This window comes from Monodelphis domestica, chromosome 2 (genome assembly GCF_027887165.1).
Source record: "Monodelphis domestica isolate mMonDom1 chromosome 2, mMonDom1.pri, whole genome shotgun sequence".
Classification (NCBI taxonomy): domain Eukaryota; kingdom Metazoa; phylum Chordata; class Mammalia; order Didelphimorphia; family Didelphidae; genus Monodelphis; species Monodelphis domestica.
In genome coordinates this window covers 83,338,449-83,358,623 of record NC_077228.1, presented here as the reverse complement: position 1 = coordinate 83,358,623, position 20,175 = coordinate 83,338,449, and the positions used below count along the sequence as shown (strand labels likewise).

The following is a 20,175-nucleotide window of genomic DNA, read 5'->3' as shown; positions in this document are numbered from 1 at the left end:
TTACCAACTCCAACACTTGCTGGCTATGTGACCTTGGTCAAGTCATTTACCTCATTGTCCCCTAGCAAGTCTCTAGGCTCAGAAGGCTAAATTGGTGAGTACTTGTGGATCCTCATGGATAGAGGGAGTTTCCAAGATAGTGAGTTTCCAAATAGTGAGATTACAGACTGACTTTAAAATAAAAAACAAAACATTAGTTATTCACCCTTTTTCAATGGTAAGCCTCCAATATCTTTTCATCTTTCTTTATAGATTCTATTTTGCTGAATTTAAGATTTTTAGTTACTTCTTTGTATCCTTAAATATTTTTTATTAATCTTTCTCCAAAGTACATTGTAAAAGAGGATACCATGAAGTACATATGCAGGATAAGTCATCATGGCTAACTTGATACTGTGTACAATGAACATTTACAGCATGAGTAAATATTCCAATGGAATTAGAGAGGGGAGAGACAAAAGGAAGAGAGGGCAGTAAGCAGTGTTCATTTAATTTTGGCATGTGGCATGTATTATTTTAATACAAAAACAAAAAAATATAGTTATAGAATTTAACTAAAGCAGACTACCAACAAAACAAATAATTAGAGGAATGGTAGTATTGTCAGTTAATTTAAAACCAAGATTTGCTTGAATAAATTCCAAAAGTAAATAAATCTTTATACAATTAATTATCTTGGTTAATTTGGTTATCTACAGTAATTCAATAAGCACAACAATTTCATTTGACTTTGTGCTATACAAAACAGTCTACTTTGGTTGACTATACTGTTGAATTTTTATAATTCCATTCCAAATGTTATATATCAAAAACCAATTGTTAAAATTGGTTCTTATTATATTTTAGCCTTTATCTTATTGTTACTTAATATACATGTGATAAATAACCCAATTACAAAAGCATGTTGGGTGAATGGAGGTCAAAAAATTCTAATTCATTTTATTTTATAATTTTAAGTATTTCCTCAGGAAAAGGCAGACTAATTTTTTTAAAGTGATGAGCGAGGTTATTTATTTGTAAGAAAATATTAAGTCCCATCTCCACCTCCACCACTAAAGATGCCTAATCTTCTGTTCTAAAGGTACAGTAATGGAGTCTTTCAAAAAGCACTTATTTAAAACCATCCTAAATATGCCTGGGGATGTAGACTCTAAATGATCACCCTAGTGCAATTATCAATAATATGGAAATAGGTCTTGATCAATGACACAAGTAAAAGTCAGTGGAATTGCATATTTCTATGGGGGTGGATAAGAGGAGGGAGGAGGGGAGGGAAAGAACATGAATCATGTAACCATGGAAAAATAATCTAAATTAATTAATTAAATAAAATATTTCAATTCCAAAAATAAAGGACATGACTAAATCTAAATAAATAAATAAATAAAGCCACCCTAACAATGTGTGTCCTATTACAATGTGACATCATTAACTACTCTCCGGACAACTGATCGCAGTGCCATTTCTCTACACTCCAAATATCAGAACCTTGCAGATGCTCATGACAGAACTGAAACAAAATCAAAATGCCTTCCATACCCCAGAATTGGCCTGATCCATATCTAATAGGAAGGTAAGTAAAAGAAAAAGCAGTTCAAGTAATTGTGTGTATTGCAACAAGGAGATTCAGGAGCCTATTAACCCACCCACTGGAATTAATTTTAGCATCAAACCAAATCTTGAGTGGATACCTTAGGGATGATTGGTACCAATAAGAATTTTGTGAGTCTTATAATCATGATTCATATATTTAAATGGACCCAGAAGTCCCCAAAGCAGCTTGCCACTCAACAAGCATTTATTAACGAGTAACTATGTGTCAGACACTATGCTAAGCACAGGGAATATAAAGAAGCAGGGAGGGACATGGTTCCTACTCTTAAAACTAATATCCTAATGAGGGAGACATTAAAAATAAATAGATAAATATGCAGAGAGAAGGAGAAAAAAAGAGAGAAATTTCTACCTCCTGTTTGGTACCCTGCTTTCCTCCCCCCCTTTCCAATCCTCTTTTATATGTTGCCTTCCCCCATTAAGATGCAAGTTTCTTCAGTATAAGGACTGATTTTTGCTTATATTAGTATCTTCAGTAGTTATTGTTAGCATATGTTAATTGCTTAATAAGTGATTTATCTATCTCAACCTATTTAAGTTTTTCTTCTCATTTAGGTGATATGCTCTACAAAATCTACGCTGATCTTCATAACTAAATATATATATTTCTTCAGTTATTTCAGCTGTTTCTGACTCCTTAGGACCCCATTTAAGATTTTCTTGGCAAAGACATCAGAGTGGTTAACCATTTACTTTTCTAGCTTTTTTTTTTGCAAATTTTACAATTTTACAAATTAAGAAACTGAGAGAGTTAAGCGACTTGCCCAGGGTCATACAGGTAGTGTCTGAGGCCAGATTTAAATTTAGGAAGATAAATCTTCTTGACTCCAGGACTGACACTCTATCCACTGTGCCAACCTAGCTGCCCATGTACATATATTATTATATAGAGATATATATACAAAAGAGATATAAAGTATTAAAAAGAAGGAGGAATTAGCTCTTGGGGAATTTGGTTAGGAAAGATCTCACACTGAAAGTGTCACTTGAGTAGAAGAATCTTAGAGGAAAATCAAGTTCTCAAGAAGTAGAAATGAGGAGGGAGTGCATTTCAGGTATGAGGGACAACAAGTGAAAAGTATGGAGGTAGGAGATGGAATGTCATGGATATGGGATATTAACAAGATCAACTGGGATCTACAATATCAAGGCATATCAAAAATATATGCATCATTATTAAAGGTCTTTTTAGGAGCTAGATGGTTGGCTGTGATTAATTGAACTTTAATGCAAATTAAAGTCATCTTTACTTAAAAATCCATTCTTTTTTCCATTTTATATTTTGACATCATCATTTCTTCATCTGAATTCACTAAACAAAATTTCTATATCATTATAAGTATATGTGAAGATACACACATGTATGTGTGTATATATGTTATATATATATATAACATATATGAAGACGCTATATGGTGATTAAGTTGGCTGTTGTCCTTCATTTTCAAAGAGGACCAAAATGACATCACTGTGTTGGGGTCAATGCACAATGTGTCTGACAGTGGCTGATCAGACCAGGTTTCACAGGCATACAGCAATGAGGAGAGCACAACATCTCTGTAGACTTTCAGTTTGGAAGGAAGCCTAACACCCCTTCTCTTTAAATCTTTCCTTTGGAGCATCCCGAATACTAAGCTAGCTCTGGCAATGCATGTATCAACTTCAACATCTAAATGTACATCACTGGAAAGTATAGTCCCAAAGTGAACTTGTTCACAGAATTTAAAATTCTCCTTTTGCTGTAATCAGTGGTTTCATGGATGGATGGCACCAGGCTGACTGATGAGAATCACTATTTTCTAGGTATTGTCAGGCCAAAATTAGCACAAAAAGCCAAGAATTGATTCATGCTTTGTTTTGTTTCATTCTCAGAAGCTGCAAAATCATCTGCAAACAGAGGCATGCACCAACCAACACTCCTTTACTTTAGTCTTGACTTATAGCCTTTTCAAATTAGATCATTTACCATCAGTGCAGTGGCTGACCTTAAAGCCATCGTCATCCTCTTTGAGGGCATCTGACAACATCAAAGAAAACCTTCTGTAAAATAGCATGGGAGCAAACACACAGCCCTGCTTCACCTTGTGGGTGACTGGAAAAGCATGGGAGCACTGTCTGTTATCATGGAGCTGATGGACAATAGGGATGAACTTCTGGGTGACCAGATTTTACCATGATCTTCCACAAGCCCTCAATGAACATTGTGTACAGGCTTTTGTGGTGCTCAAAGCATTTCTCCTAGTGTTGGCAGGCAGCAAACATCAAGTCAACCATTCCTCAGCCTTTACTGAGCCACACTGACTCTTGGGTCAATGATCATCTTCCAAACGAAGATCAGCCTATTAAGGAGGACTTTGTTGAGAATCTTGTCACCAATGACTATGAGACAACCTTCTGTGATTGTCACAGGTCCACCTACTTCCTTTTCTTTATAGAGATGGAAAGTGGAGGCAACTTTCTTTTATCTCATGAGGGATAATCACTGGTGAAACTCTTTGGTGAGTTTTTGTATAAGCAGAAGGTCCTCTGCTTGGTAAATCTCTGCTGAAATGGAATCAGCCTCAAAGGGAACTATTTAAAGTTATGGGTAGAAGTTTTTTAAAAAAAAAAAGTTTACTTATACTGTTACTTTCTAACAATCAGAACTATTCAAAAGGGGAATCCATATCTAAAAATGGGAAGCTTTGCTTCAGAAGATAGTTGGATGGGAGGTACTAGGCTCAAATCTGGACTCAGACATTTCCCAGCTGTGTGACCCTGGGCAAGTCACTTAACCCCCATTGCCTAGCCCTTACCACTCTTCTGCCTTGGAACCAATACACAATACACAGAATTGATTCCAAGACAGATGGTATTTAAAAAATGGTTTTAAAAAAGAAGATAATTGGTTTTTGGTCAATGAATATCTTCAAACAAAGGCTATATGGTCACTTCTTGAACATATTATTAATCAGAATGTTTTCCTTTAAATATTGGTTAAGTAAATATCTACTCAAGTGCTTTCTCATTCTGCAATTCTGTGATTTGAGGCACTAATATAAAACCCAACAATGCATTTGATTGCTCTGAGTCAATAGCATAAGAAATCATAAGTAAGAGGCTCCAAAAAGAAAGGTGGATCATTGTTTTAATGCTGGATTTTCCTCCGATTTTAAATCTGGCAGAGTCAGGGCAAGTTAAAGGTCAGACTAGAAAAAACAACTCTCTGCAACCTTCTCTTTAGCAACTGATCTTGAATTTAGCCATCTCTGCTCCCTTGGAATAACACCTTCTGGCACTTAAAAAAGAATCCTTGTTATTTGAATTGTTTCAATCAAAGGAATGCTTATGATGAAGAGACATGGAACTAACTCCACAGATATAATCCCATACCAGAGGCATTTCTTTTATTTCTCCCATATCTGTTCTTGAAACACTCTTTTATTCATAAAGTCCTCCAAAATGAAGCCTTTGACTTTTATGGAGAAACCAAGCAAAAGTCTCAAGGCAGTCAGTAAATTGGGGATGTTAAGTTAAAAAGGAAACATTTTAACTCACATATGTCAGAAATTCATGCTGGCAGAGCTCATACATCCCAAAGGAGAGATCACTAAAGACCACTTAATTTTTTCCTGCTGTTGCAAAGCCGGTGTCTTCTTTTAAAAAATGATCACTTTGCCTTGAGCTCCATGTTTGCAGACAGGGACTTTATTATAATTGCTTTGACATAATTTTTTAAGAAACATAACATTTTTCACCATGCAAATGCATGAAATTATACTCTCTGAATGCTGTTACTTTTCAGCTGATAGTTTATCAACATTTAATCATCTACCTAAAATAAAAGTGTAAAAGTAGGCCTACTAATTCTAGGTTTTACTTAAACTCCTTGTTTGTCATTTTCAAAAATATGAGGTCCTACAATGGAAAGTAAGGATTCTTTACTCTCCTTCTACCTCAAAGCATTATGCTCAAAATTCTCCATTTTTCAATTTTTTTTTAAATTTTTCATTTCCTTAAAATTTTCGATAATTTCTGACCATTGAAATTACTTTATTAACATGAAGCTGTAAATTTATATTCTTGGCTTGATGTTTTGAATTTCTTTCTAAACCACTTCAGTTGAGAATCACATAGGAGAACTCAGAAACTCTGTTCTCGCACCATTTTCCTACAGACCTTGTCCTGAATCTAGTCCTTGTGAAGTACCAGATTGAATCTTAGAATTGGAATCAGGAAGCCCTTGATCACTATCCTACCTTAAATAAATCTAGCACCTGACCATGGGCAAATCACTGAACTGTTCTAGACCTTAGTTTCTTCATCTATAAAACAGAATTCAGACTAATTGAAATAGTTTCTTCATGAATTTGTCGAAAGGTTCAACTGAGCAAATATGTCTACAGTGCTTGGCATCATTTAAAAGTGATATATAAATATCAGTTATTTACATCATCACTGTGAGGGTCAAAAATGCCTGGGGGGAAACTTCCAGGTATTATATTAATTTATTAATAGAGTGGTCAATATAAATTAATTTGGTCAAATGATTCTCTCAGTAACAATAGACCCCAAAATCTTGCTTCGTAGATCATTAAGTGTAAATTTGGAAGCCCTTCAGTCCTTCCTTAGCCATCCAAAGATGTCTTTCATTGGTGAATAGCCAAAGAGAAGGTGACCCATCATCCTCTCCATTCCTCCCTGATTTCTTGATAGATGGTGAACAATCATATGCCTGGTCCCATGCCTCAGTGACTAGAAGATTAAATCAAATTCTGCCTAGTTGGGAATGGCTTTGTCCAGTGCTTCTCAATGGGAGATTCAAGAACTCTATTCTGCTCCTTGCAGATGCACCTGACCTAACTGAATTCCTATTTACCAGGGCAGGATAGAAATCTACCATCTCACTTTTCTATCACCCTACAATGGAAGATGCTTTAAGGTGGGATATTTCCTGAATTCCCTAGGAACAAAGGAATGAGAACAGAGGTCAAGGGATGAGTCCATGATTCAGTTCAAAACTCAGAAAATAGAAATGATTCAAATGTTAGAAACAAATCTTTTCATCATCAACTATCGGACTATATACAGGTACAGTTTTCTGAAGTTCTATTTACAGCAAGTAGAAAGTTTTGTTGTAGATGTTAAAACTGAATAAAACAATGTGTCCTGGTAAAACTGCTATACACACCTCCCAGCCCAAAGGTAAGCAGCATGGTATAATGGATAACAAGTTGTCCTTAAAGGCTGAAAGAACTGGATTCCATTCCTACCTCTTATGCACACTGGCTGTTTGACCCTGGGAAGTAACAACCTCCCACTGCTCTAGGCAATGAAGACTGTAAGTTGCAGAGAAGTGTTAATTTCATTATTAGAGAGAGGTACTATCCTGACTAACTTTTATCAAAAAAAAATCACAAGTTCAGTTCTTATCTCTAAACTTCCCTCATCAAAGTTTTCATTTTTAAAGAAATGTTTGTAGACCATTTTAAGGAAGAGTTTCTCAAAGACTATGCCACAAAATTTTGGATGTTATATGAATTAAGAGAAAAAAAATTGATAAATCATTTAATCTGATTTAAGTTCTATTTATCCAGCATATACAATAGGGCAGTTCACCAAACAAATAACACTTGCTTATTACCCATTTGCAATAGTAACGTCAAAGCATATTGTATTTTGAACATACCAACAACTACACCAAAGTGGCTATGAAGAGAACCGATAAACATGAAAATCTCCTCTTTTTCCCAAAGCATTGACAACCTAAACATTGTCAGCTACAATTCCTAAGGACAAAGAATACTTTGATATGATAAAATAAAAATGGCTGCTTTAAAAATTTTAGTGGAAAAATTGCTAATTTCTAGAGTAATGAACATACTCATTATTTGTGCCATTTTTAAAGTCTGATCAAATATGTTAAGATATGAACATAATGGATAAAATTTTCTTTGTTGTTGATATAAAATAATAGGGTCTAAAATCTCATTTATTTTTATTTACCAAGTATCTATAATCAAGGCAACATTTTAAGGTCTTACATAAACCAATAAACAAATAACTTTGAGAATAGTAACAAACAGAAACACAATTCATTAAATTCTTACTTGTCTTCCCTATTATGGACATTAGCTATTATTTAGTCTTTTGATTTTATCAGCCAATGTGGTACAACTACACACAAAATAATTAGCATTGCCACAATTAATAATAGGCAACAATTCAAAAGTTCAGAAAATGTGCATTAAGTTAATGAACGCTTTGAACAAACAAATGCTTATCCAGATTTTTGGAATTAACAAATATGGCTATAAATCCCAAAAAGTCAGGTTGCTATTCTTTGTCCCCTGAGTACTCTATTTCAAAAAAAATGTTAACAAATAGTCTTTTAAAATATTTTAGCACTTCTCTGTTGGTGTGAATCCATAATTGAAGGAAGGGTATAACATTAAAATCCATAATGTTTAACATTTTAATATTAATATCTCAATTTTATATTTCTATTTCCAGAAAGGGAACAGTCATTAAAATGATTAGAGGAAGATAGTCCTCTCAAAAATCCTTCTCCACTTCCTCTACTCTCTCTTCACATTCATAAAAGGTATAATCATTTATTAACATTTGTAATAAGTCTAATCTTTCCCCTCTTATTATTATAATACATATCACTAATAGTATATTAGAATTGGAAGAGATCTCATGAATCATCTTGTCTTGACCTTTCATTTTACAGATAAGGAAAATGAAAGAAATAAATGATTTGCCAAAATCACACAGGTACTTATTGTCAGAAGAGGAAAGAAAATCTAAGCCTACAGATTTGTCATCCAAAGTAATTCTTTTATACCATACTTCTTTCCTTAAACATTACCTTTCAGAAGAAGGGAGAGGTACATAAGATAAGAGAAAGTATGATGATCAAAATCAGAATTATCCCTGCATATTTAAGAATTATTTCTTTCAAATTTCAAAGGCTCAATAGTAACAAGAGGGGAAAAAAACAACTTTCCCTTCACCTCCTAGTTTCCAGATACTAACAGTCCATATAACGTGCAAAAAGGTGAGCTTAGCTTCTCCAAAAATGGTACAGCCATGCCATTATGTGAGAAAGAGGCAGCAATCATATTAGATAAGCCAAAAGTGTCCCATTATTGCACCCTATTTGATCCTCAGAGTAACCTTATGAGGCTACATATGACATAGTTTCTATTTTTCTCAATTTATAGATATGGAAATTAGAAAAGAGAGAGGTTACCTGCCAATATCACAGCTATTAAGCATCTCAGCTAGAATTTAAATACAGTTCTCCCCAACTTTCATATCCAGTGCCAATATGGTATACTGTCTCCTTCACTACCTAATTCAAAGGATTCCAAAGAGGAAAGAATTTATGAACTGTCAAGTTACCAAATAAATATGAGCTACTATGATAGCTGTTCCTTTCTTACTCTCTAACTAAGCACAGGAAGAGAAACCTTTCCCATCCTTTTGACTAAACAAGGCTAACTAACAATGGCCAAGGAAGGAAAAGTCAGGCTCAAAATTGAACCTGAAATATGAGCTTATCATCAGCTACTGCAATGCAACTTCCATTAAAAAAAAAGGTAAAGTCAGTTGTGCCTTTCCCAGAAAAACATACAATATGTCCAAAGGGTCTAAGTTGTTTTTCAAACTAAGATTTTATTTGAGTCTAGAAACGAAGCAAAAAGGAACCAGAGGAACACTTCAAGTCCATTTTTCAGTATCTATTTATTCTATTTGTTATGTTTTGTTAATAGTGATATTTTTAGTGCTAAAAACATCATAGATTGCCTGAAAAAATACCTGTAGACTGCAAAGGCAGAAACACTTGATCATAAATGTTCCTGAAATGGAAATGGAAAAAAATGACCCTGTAACCCTGGTTATTCTAATAATTGTGTTCTAAAGATCAAATCCTTAAAAACACTGGTAAGCCTAAAGTGATATCCTAGTAGGCAAAACAATAAAAAGGCATTGATTAACATATCTAATTTTCAGCCACCAATTTTGGACCCAGGGACATGTGATGAAATTCACTCCCCTCTTCTTGCATTAGAATGACATTCTACAGATGCAGGATGTTGTATCATTGTTTCTTTATTGGTCATTTTTGTTTAAAATTTTTGTTTGTTTATTATAAGGGAAAGTTCACTCCAGGGGAAATATAACAAGATTTGATCATAGCATAAAAAACTAAAGGCATCAACTAAACTATGTTGGATGCTATATTTTCTAAGGATGGGATGCTGTGTTCAGGGAGTGTCTAAAAGTCTAAGAGAGTCCATGAAAAAAGGGATTTTTGTCAAAATCCAACTGGGAAAATGCTTATCAAAGAAAAGACCAAAAAGGCTGGAAACTCTACCCTTAAAAGCAAGTAATCTTACACATTTTCCTCTTCTACTATCCTATAAATGTTTAAAGTCTTTCCTCCCCATTTTCCAGCTGTCTTTAACAAAGAAACTTGCAATTGAGTCAACTGAATTCTACACATAGCTCACAATGAGGATCAAGCTTTTACACAAGGAAGTTATTTGAATAGTAACCACAGTATATACCATTACACTGAAACTCGTATGCCCAATTGCACTTCCTACCTAACCTAAGATCTAATTTTCCTCATTCCAGTCTCATGAACTACCACTTTCTTTGGCTTTACATTCTCTCTATATATTTTATTAACCTATGATCTATGTGACTAAGGTATGAAGTTCAATAAAACGAAAGTCAACTAAAAGGTGATGACTCCTAGTTCTTTCTTTCTGAAGCACAGATGTGTAGCTCTATGACTAGGGAAATAGAATGTACACATGGAAACCATTGCTCTAGGTTGAAACATATATCCAAGCAGCATGAAATAAATCTAAACTGTACAGAGTTCTAATGCATCAATGACATATCCTGGGCTTCATCACTCACAGAAAATATTGCATGAATATACTAGAGAGATAATATGCATATTTCAAAGCCTCCACAACCAGAAGTCTCCATAATCAAAACAAAGGAAGATGTTACATCCCAGACATTTCATTATGCTTGGCTCCTGTTGCAGACTGATCCTCATATAAGCATTCAGAAGATGAAATTCAAGTCCATAGCTTCAAAGAGAGACAGAACCTCAATTCCCAGCTCTCTATAGAAGATTTTAATCCTATTTATTCTAAGAATTTTCCTGAACAGAAATTTACATAACAATATAAATGAATAGATTAAGTCTTTTCAATTCGATATTACTATCTGGATAACATCTGATTTGCTCCAAAGGCTATCTACTATGCCACTTTGCTTTAACATATCCATATCATCCACAAGAATTTGTTAACTATCTAGCTGGAATCTAGATGTCTAAACTATTTTCTGAATTTAACACTCATTGGGGCAAATCCTTGCTTTTATCTTCTCTATAAGTTTTTATTCGTGTGCTTAGTTAATGATAATTTTTAAGTTTCCCGTCTTCTCGGAGATAACTTCCCATAAAATTGGTCACTAGTATTTGCCTTTACTTTCTTTGAATCCTTTTAAATTTGCAATCCCCCAAACAATGAAGCACACAAGACTAATCTGACTTTTCTCTCCTCCATCAAATTACAAGATAGAGTGATAATTATACCCTAAAATTGCTGACATTTTATTTCAGCCATTAGTTCTTCCTTTCTGGTGAGAAAATGATAGAATGGCAATTTCTCTTACCATATCCCTTACCATTTAAATGCTGGAATTGTCATTGAGACAAACCCTAAATTTCCCAGCTGTTCTGATTTTGGCAGAGGGAGTGGTACAAAAGCTGTACATACATTTAAAGTTTCCTATATGATAGTATATTTCATTGGTGGTCTATGATGTATGTATATGGCTCTCTCAATTCTGATTATCCCACCATTGATATTTCATCCAAATGCTTTCCATTATGTTTCCTCCATCAGGTTCCCATATTTCTTCACAGGAATATATATTCCTAAAAAAATAATGCTTCTTCATTGCCTTTTAAAAATCTATTCTATTTCTCTTACTTAAATTATGTAAAGATTAAAATTAATATCCAATAACTATTATATTTTAAAAGTTTTATTAATAATAACTAGAGTAAAAGAACTACCTAAACCTGGTCTTGAGAGAAGAGAGCAAGAGGGAGAAGCTACAAAACTTATAAAACAATAACATGACCACACAAACATGCACAAAGGGAAAAGCATTCTGAGTAATGTAGTTTTAGGGGTTCAAGATTTTCTAACTATGCATTTATATCTTTTGATTGCCAGTTGCAATCAAATGTATGATCTCACTAAGTCTCAGTCATACCCATGAGGTCAGAGTTGCCTCCTTTTGTTAGGGTGCTGGTTCATCAGATTTGTTAGTCATACTTTAGGAATCTATGTGTAAATATTTGTAGCCATGGGAATATTGATATCCTATTTCTTAGCTGTTTTTTTTCCCTTCAGGGAATTGTTAGGTATCTTAATAGCCATTCTTCCTATTATGAAACCGATGTCTAGCTTGATAGGAATACACCAGTAAGCTTCTCTTAGAAGATCATGTATTCAAAGGCACAGTGTATCATATATGAAAAGGAGAATAAACATCTGAATATCTTCATATTAGAACTAGCATTTAAGGTGAAAAAAGAGGAGATCTTAAAACTTATATCACAAACTTGTCAAAATTTTTCTCAGGAAAAAAGTCCCACATGGCCATTGTTCTAGCACTTGTGACTGTATAACAATTCCAGTGTAGGTACACATCTTTACTCTTCAAAAATATTACAATTTTAAAAATTATTTCTACTTTATCAAAAATTATATTCGTTTTTACTAAGCAGAAAACTTCTAGCAAATGTAAAGTTAACTCTCAATTATCTGCAATAATGAGGAATAAGAAAGGCAAGGACAAATTAAAACAGCAGAGCTATAATTGCAACAGAGGGATTAGGACTTTGTGCTAGGGTTCTAAATTTAGAGGGTACTGACAATACCTGCAGAAGTCCCTTAAAAGTACAGAAACAAGAGACCTTAAGTCACAAGATGGTAAGAATAATCAACTTAAAAAAAAAAGCTCTTCCTTTGTCCCACTCTGCTCCTTAAGCAACTCTTAGTGTTTCTGTCTGTCCCCTCTCACACCCCATCCAATGAAGGGCACACTTTGTGTCTCTATGTATTATCTCTCTTATTATTTCAACTTAAAATCAATGACCTTTCTTAAATAAGAACACTTCTTAACTGTATCATTGGAAACTAAGTATGAACAGGGACTGTATACCTATTTGACTCAAGCAAAGGTATTCTTTGTAAGAGATTCTGCCATGCTCTGAAGAATCTGCATAAAAGAAAGGTACTTTCTAAAAATCAGATAGATCCTGAGGGTCTAATAGTATAAAGTTTAGGGGAAAAAATGGGACTCTCCAGTAAACTGTTGAGTAGCAAAGGTAAAAAACTGGGCTATGGCAAGAAAAAAAAAAGGAAGCTTTTGAGGAAGATCATAGGCTTTATGCATATTAGAGCAAAAAATCCTGGCTTAAAATCCTGAAAAATGATCAGCTCTTTCCTTAACTCCCCATCCAATTGCCTATCTATTCTCAGGAGCTATACTATAATTGGCTGTTCCATCACCCAAATGTTTCCAATAAACTGATTTTGCCTAAACCACAAAGAGGCCAAAGGGTTAACTAGGAAAAGATATAAATTTCAAGTTAGGCAGAGAGCCCTGCCTAAATGTTAGGAATTTCCCTAACTGGGAGCTTGGAGTGATTATGATGGAACTCATGACTTTTTATCTAAAACAAACTTTCTAAAGCTAAAAAGGAAGGAACCACGGGGACTTTAGGGACCATTATATCACATCTAGGCTTAAGGAAGCTAATTGGTATAACAGGGCATTGCATAAAAAAATCTTCAATTCTCCTGGATAACCTGTAGAACAAAGGTATTTCCCTGGCTGGCTCATCTTTTTCTCTAGGACTGTCATCAAGTTGCATTTTTTGCTAGCATATATAGGTGTTATAAATTATATGTTTTTGAACTTCCTTAATTATTATGATGGCCAGTTATTAATACTACTATGACACACTGGTGTAAATTCAAACTCTGTCCACTCTGTGTAAGTCAGGAAATAACTTACCCTGCCTTCTATACTTGTTCAAAGAAACATATTTTTTTAAACTTCAACTTGTAATAAAATACTCTTCTTACATATATTAACCATGGGTGAAAGGAGGGAGAGGCACAGATGGGCACCTCAAGATTTGAGTACTTGAGGTTACAGAGAACCTTCTCCCCTAAAAACCCTTACTCCCTTTCAGGGTCCCCTCAACCTTACAAAGATATATGACTGCATTTAATTAATTATAGATGAATTTAATAACAAGTTTGCATTGGGAAGGTATCAGGGTAGAAGGAATAGGAATTTCCCTATATTTTGCCACAGACAGGTTTTGAGTCTCTCTCAGCTTTTGAGCTAAGGCCAGACCTCACAGGCTGGTGAAGGGTTTCTTTTATTCCTGTCTATGCTATATCTGTGCTAGCTTTCTTAAATTCAAAGTCTTTAGCAATAGACAGCAAGTGAAAAAAAGTATTCTGACCTTCAGATCTGGTTGGGTCTGTCTCTTTAGGCTCTCACCCCTAAAGACCAGCCTTAGAGTACAAACTGCTCCACTAAAAACCTTTAGTTCAATGACACGATCATAGGAATCCAAGTAGAGCACACAGGCGGGAAAAATCCAGGAATAGAGGTACTTATCCAGAGACAGGGAGAGAGTGCTCCTTCCAGTTGGAGGGCCAGGAAAGATAATAACCACTGGAGAGCAACTGTCACTCTTCAAATCACCCCTCCCCCCACCAACTGTCTTTGCTGTCCATCAATCTTCACTCTAACATTCTAACTGCTGTTTGCTCCACCTCAGTGGCAGAAAATCCAAAGCTTGATTAAGTTTTCCTTTCCACAAGTTGACTTACCTTCCAGTCTAGCTGTTAAGCCAAACTGCCTGGTTGCCATGCCTCTTTTCTCCTCAGCTAAATATAAATACCAATTATTTTATTTTTAGGGATAGGATGCTACTGTTTGTTTGGATATATTTTTATTGGTAATTATCCCATGGCTACCTGCACTTAATTCAGACAAGCCAAATGATTGACTTTAGAGAAGAAAATCCAACTATCTATTGATCTCCTCTGAATATTTTTGGCTTTTCTAGTGACTTTACTCTGACTTTTAAAGTTCCTTAGTTTTTATTTATCTGATATTAAACTGCATTATTAAACATAATTTACATTTTAGAGCACTTCAAAGTTATAAATAATTTTCCACATAAGATTTCATTTGCTCCCCCCACCAACATTATGGTATACAAAATTATTTTCCCCTTTTATTGATGCAAAAATTTCAGGTCAATGACACATGTAAAACCCAGTGGAATTTCTTGTTGGCTATGGGAGGGTGGTTGGAGGAGGGGAAGGAAGAACATGAATCATGTAACCATGAAAAAATGTTGTAAATTAATTAATTAAATCAATAAACTTAAAAAAAATTCAGGGATTATAAGACACTTGCTCCAAATCATATGGTAAATTAAAGGAGATGGTAAAAAACAAACCACAGTCTCTTAAGTCCAGTCCTTTTTCCACCACTACCATTTGTTAACTAAAGAAGATTATAGAATCAGTTTTACCTAGGGGAAGGAAAGATTAAGTGGCTTTTGATAGTTCTTCCTAGGTTTTACAACATAGGACTAGACTAAGTGGAGAGAGAACACTGAGGCTGAACACTAGAATGGAAGTCAATTAATACTCAGAAAAGTATTCTAAATATGACAGCTGTAAGACACAATGGATAGAGCACCAGGTCTAGAGTCAGAAAGACTCATTTTCCTGAGTTCAAATTGTGTGACCCTGGGCAGGTCACTTAAACTTGTTTTCTTCAATTACTTTTCTGCAACATTAGCCATAGAAGGAAATGGCAAACCACTCTAGTATCTTTTCCAAGAAAATAACTGAAGAACAACAAACCGGCTAAACTAAGAAAAAAATTAATTTGGGACACCACTCAAATATCTCATGATTTTTAGTGAGAGGGAGTACAACCAAAGAAGGCCTTTATGGCTACTTCAATGAGGTTCCTGAATGGATGTTGGACTTGAATTGAACTTTTATCCCCATGACTAACTCAGTAATTTGGATTCCAAAATACATGGAATGAAAATAACTTCATATAACCTTAATTACTATCATATGTTTTTATTAAACATTGTAAGCAATTATGCAGATAAGATCATGTAGTCTTGAAATGGGATTCAAAGAGAAATACAAGTGATTTAAAGCCTGGGAAGATTCACAAATACTACTGTGATATTTCACAAACAAATGGCATTCAGGTTCTGTTGTGAGTAAAGTCTGGGACTGAGAAAATCTACATATTTCTGAAATGTGCAGCAGGTGACTATGTAAACTGATTAAGGAAAATAGGAGAGCATAACCAGGGATAAAGTAATGGAACCCTTGCCAAGAAAAAATAAGATGAAAAACAGCCAACTTCACCATTTTTATAAATGTGAATTATCCAAGATCTTTTTCTTTTCCTCATTTTTGCCAATATGCATTGTGGACATTTCTACTTATTAGCACCACAAGTATGAATTCAGGACAGCAGATCACAGTTAGGACTCAAATGAGTCAAGAGGACTTCTCCTTAAAGAACTCTTTTCAAAGGTCTGATGGGCAAGAATATAAAAGTAGGAATAAACTGATGCTTAAAAATTAATATGGATTTCACTCTGTCATTCTAGCCTTCATCACTATGAATGATTAAAAGGTAGAGCAGAGTATCTGACACCAAAACATCTTACTTCATACTCTCTATCTTAAGGAACTTAAGAGTGATGGTACTCTCATTTCTCAGACTTTTGAATCATAAAACTAGATGGATAGTGCTAGGTAGCAGACTTAAACGAAGGATTTTTTTAGTGAGAGGTTTGAATTTTTTTAAGTTGAAAGTTTACATTATATGGAGTTTCTACAAATTAAAAAGTTTAATAGATTTAGAATAAGAATCCTCTGTTGAGTAGTTCTAAGACAACTGGGAACTAAGTCTAAATTCTTTTTTTTTAACCCTTACCTTCTGTTTTGATTGACTCCAAGGCAGAAGAGTGGTAAGGGCTAGGCAATGGGGGTCAAGTGACTTGCCCAGGGTCACACAGCTGGGAAGTGTCTGAGACCAGATTTGAACCTAGGACCTCCCATCTCTACGCCTGGCTCTCAATCCACTGAGCTACCCAGCTGCCCCCTAAGTCTAAATTCTATACCAAAAGACCAAATGCTATTTAATCATCTCTAAGGAAAATGGTATAACCTTTAATAAATTAAAACTCTACTTGATCAAATCTAGTACTTATCATTTAAGAATGGAACAATCCTTCCTTTGGTTAAAGACCATGTAGAGAATGAAACTTTAGGGGCTGTACACCAGTGGGCTGTTTAAAATATTTTGACGGTTATTCTCACTGAGTAATTATGACATTGGATTTAGTCAGATATTCCAACACTACTCACCTTAAAAGTAAGCTACATTTTGAAAAAGAAATGAATAAATTCTCCTTTATGTCTTAGAAGGGCAATCTCACTGGTCAGAGATCCTTTCCCAAAGCAAAGGATATAACTAGAAAAGCAGAGAACCAGTTGTTTGCCTCTGGACAAGAGAAAAGGATTAAAAACTCATCACATAGAGTGCTTCATAGTTAAACCTTATTACACTCATTCATCTTCTCTATTTCTTCCTTACACCTCCTCCTAACAGTATAACACCATAGATCTCCTTCTAACTCTATGAAGAAACTTAATAAGGTAGTTAAATCTGTACAGATTGACTGATTCTTGGTGGAGTAAAGGAGTTTAAAACCCAAGTCTGAAACTTAAATGGAAAGGAAATTACAAATGCAAATAAAGTCTTTCATTTACTTGCAAATTATCTTCTTCCTGGCCCACTCACAAATATACTTGAAGTCACACTTAAATTTTTCATTCTGCCAGTAAGGAGTGGATGATGAAATGGAAAATATTAGATTAAGGTTAAATTTACTTTGTCATTAATTGATGTTCAATTTGAAGTTGAGTAAATGTGAAAGGGTGAGGGAAGAAAGCATCTAAAAGATTACTGGAACTTGCGGTGGGTGATGGCAGAGCAGCACCCAATCCTCCCATGATTTCTTACTCTCCTATTTTAGAGTAAAAACCTCAAAGGAAAAGTATGTAAGTAGAGTAATTTGATAAGAATGTTATGGCGACAAATGTTAAATAGCACGGGGCCAAGCACAGCTCCCTTGGGAGACTCCACCAAGATATGAATAAAAAGCCACTTTTGTATCTATCACTCCAGTAGTAAGGAAAATATTAGTCTATTGTCCGACAGAAACACTCACAGTCTGTAGTCTTAGCGACCAGTTTTTAACCACTGTGGAAAGAGTTGAAGGTGCAGATGACTAACTAGCTACATTACTCTGCCACAGCTTCCCATGCATCTAGTATGACTCTCATCTTGGCTTGGACCAAGGGAAGCAAAAGGAATCTGCTCATGGAAGAGAGTTTATAGAAATGTTGCTGAACTTGTTTTAAAATTCCAGATTCACTTGCTAGCTCTGGAAGAAGCTTGAGCATAATGGAAATAGGTCTAGTCTGGAAGTCAGGGATGTGTTTTCAAATTCAGATTCTGACCTTTAATGGCTGTGTGATCCTGGGCTAGACACTTCTCCTCTCCCAGGTCTCAGTTTTCTCATTTGTGAAATGAATGGTTTGATTCCATTTGTGGAAGGAAGTGGTTGGACCACGTAACCTCTAAAGTCTCTCCCTGTTCAAAATTTGTGTTATAAAACCATCTCTAAATAAGTGAAATGGCTTATTTTGATATCTTAATTTTTTTCCCTCCCTGCCATACGAACATTGAAGTCATATAGGTTGTTACTCTCTCTTCCTATTGAAAAAGTTTAGCGTCAATATTCCCAAAGGAAAGTAGAAAATTTATTAACAAAAAGAGCAAATACCTAATGTGAGAAAAATACTACTATCCATCAATCAATTAATATTTATTAAGCACCTACTATGTACCAGGTATTTTTCAAAGTGCTGGTTATATAAAAGGAGATTTTAAAACATCAGTCCCACTCCTTAAGGAGCTCACATTTTAATGGAGGAGATAACAACAGCTTGACTTTTATTTCTTTCTTTTCTCTTGCTTTGGTAAAAATTCTTCCATTCCTAATGCTTTTCATTTATTTTCTTTAAGGTAACAAATCAGTATAAAAGAGTCATCAGAGAATTAGGCAAAGTGATTCTCTTTGCACATCCAAATTCAGAAAGAGAAGCCAAAGGATTTATACAATGGCAACTCATTTTCCTACAACTCCAGCTTCATTGGGTTCTCCTCATTTTCATAGCAGAGGGGTAGATGTTCCTTATGCTCCTATGCATATCTTTTTATAGCATTTTCTTAACCTCCACTGACACTTCACTTTGTCAACCAATGTTCTGATAATTGCAGTTTAACATTCTTTTCTCTTTTTTCCCCCAAATCTGTAGTCTGCCAGAGCTTAAGCTTATTTATTCTTCCTCTATTCTCATTAAGGAATGAGAATAATTGGACAGCATCCCCATCTTCACCATAAATCAATCTATCTAGTTTCTATGAGATGATTCTGTTCCCATTTTGGACTTAATTCTTGATGGTGGTTTTCTTTTTTCCAAGTTGGTTTCCTTAAGGGACTTCCCAAAGGCTAAGTGTTTTTAAGACTTTTTCATTTCTGGGACCTGCCATACACTGACACCCAAAAATTACCAATTTCACAGCTATCAGGGTAGCTTCCTAGCATTTTTCTTCATTAATGAGCTTTTTGAATGGTTTCTTAATTACAAAGGATGGAAGGTTGAAAGAGTATTACTTAAATTATTGTAAAAGCACATACATACTTGACTATCTTTTAAAGAAAGTGCCTTGAGCTAAGGTTTTTCACTGCATATTTATAAGATTTTAATTCCCAGAGCTCCAAGTTATTTGCATACCATTTGAAATCATTTGTTTTCTCTTCTTATTCCCAAGAGAAACACAGTTGTTTTTAAAGTCATTTTTCAATATTTCAGAAAAGGGGAGGGATAAGGGGAAAATGAAACAAAACCTAGATTTCTCTTCTAGTTAAATGGTCTTTTTTTACAAAATCAAAATGCTTATTTTCCCTACAAAATGTAAAATAATTTATTCCATAGTTATAAATGCTACCATAATTTTAACCAACCTTTGTGTTACTCATTAGTGAATACTTCATTTGATTTACAATGAAACTATTTTACAAACAAATTTCAGCAATCATTTGGGGCTAAGTACCTAGGGTTCCAGGACAGTGTGTTGAACTGCATTGAATTGAATTATGAGGGAGGGATGTTATAAATGCTTAAGAAAGAAAAATTAATCCAGAAGTAGTTTCCTAGTTATTGAAAATTTGAGGCAATAAGAAATATAATTATTTCTTCTTATCTCAATGATTTTTCAGAGCAATTTCTAGAAGACTTGGAAGGGCTACCAAGTAAGGGACTG

The 20,175-nt window shown here is 34.7% G+C and overlaps 1 protein-coding gene across 4 annotated transcripts in view; it reads right to left on the bottom strand.

Annotated features, from left to right (window-relative positions):
- Nucleotides 1-20,175, bottom strand: part of HMCN1 (hemicentin 1) — a 520,282-nt gene that overhangs the window by 384,262 nt on the left and 115,845 nt on the right. The window contains exon 1 of one of the 4 annotated variants that reach the window (XM_056815652.1): nt 51-151. The exons of the other annotated variants lie outside the window; for them this stretch is intronic. The gene's annotated coding sequence lies outside the window, so the exon portion shown is untranslated. Of the gene's footprint in view, nt 1-50; nt 152-20,175 lie in introns of those variants that run through there. 4 annotated transcript variants of the gene reach the window in all.